Raw genomic sequence first — 1,495 nt, 5'->3', positions numbered from 1 at the left:
TATCGAAATGTTTGAGAGCGCGTCCTATCCGGGGGGATGTGGAGATTCGTAGAGAGAAATTTGATGGTGTATTTTTGGACCTACGCCCATCCCCTCTACTTTCTTTTTACAGAAACTTTTATACTCTTCGACTTTGAAAGATTTACGGGTTTAACTGTTTGAAATTGTCTTCTGTAGAAGTTTACTATTATCAAACATGCAAATTTGGGCTCAGTAACATTTTGCCTAGTACAAGTTCGCCTAGTACACTTTCTCCTAGTACATGTTCGCCTAGTGCAAGTTCGCCTGGACAAAATTTTGCCTATGACACAGTTTGCCCAGACAACATTTCGCCTAGATAACATTTTGCCTAGATAACATTTTGCCTAGATAACATTAGAGAGTAATTTTCGCCTAGATTAATTCATTCTTCAAATTATATTTAACCAGCTTTTGGAACAAAAAAATACGCAATTTTTTACTGTAAAAATTTCACAATTTTTTTTGTAGTGTAAATCATTCAGTTTTCTACTGACATTGATGTCGACATGACGTCCTTAATTCAGGCAGAGAAAACCAAACGAGGCAGACCAGCCATAATTGATAATCAACATTTCTCATATGGCTCCAATGGACCTGGGTAGAGTCCTAATGTTTGGCACATTCAGGACCAGTTTGTCAAACAAGATGCTGATGCAAGACGAGCAATTCTTTCTAATTCAGTTGGCCAGGATATGGCTGATAATACAGGCAGAAAGGAGAGAGCCAAGGATGCAAAACAGAGGGTTAAACTGGTGGTAGTAGCTTTTGCTGCAATGCCTAAAACTGATTATCTGAAAATGCTGGCTCATGATCTCCAGCGAGCTAGAGCCCTTTAAGAAAAAATTTGTAAACATTATTATATGCAATATATTTTTTTGCTTTTAATTGAATTTCTTGAGAAAAAAGAGGAACTTCCAGAGGCGCAACTAGGACTTTTGCTAGGGGGGGCAATATATTTCCGAAAGTGTACTAGGCGAACTTTTACTAGGCAAAATGTTACTGAGCCCAAATTTGTTATCCTAGGTGAAATCAAAAAGCAAAAAAGAACTAAAAATGATCGATTAAAAACCCCAAAAACTATCATTTTTGCCTTATATTTTTTTCAAGGGTAACAGATTTGCATGTTCAGTAAACTTCTACAGTATAAAGTTTTAAAATGTTTGAACCTTCTCATGTTGTCGTACCTTTTAAAAGTCTAAAAACATTAAAAGTTCCTGTGAAATAAATCTGGATATTGCCCATCCCAATTAAAATTTTAAAAAATAAATTATTTATATGTAAACTACTATAACACATGAGGATTAAAAGTAAAGTTTGCAAAGTTGCAGTTTAAGAGATAAGATCTAATCTTCCAGAATAAGGAAAACCTGTCAACTTTGATATGCATTTTAAAATTATTTTTTTTTGTTAAAAAATAAAAGATAAATGAACCCTGAACCTGTTGAATATATTTAATTAAATTTTACAGGTATTT

Source organism: Eurytemora carolleeae, unplaced genomic scaffold (assembly GCF_000591075.1).
Source record: "Eurytemora carolleeae unplaced genomic scaffold, Eaff_2.0 scaffold92, whole genome shotgun sequence".
NCBI classification, from domain to species: domain Eukaryota; kingdom Metazoa; phylum Arthropoda; class Copepoda; order Calanoida; family Temoridae; genus Eurytemora; species Eurytemora carolleeae.
The sequence above is the reverse complement of the archived record's forward strand: the minus strand, read 5'-3'. Positions refer to the sequence as shown.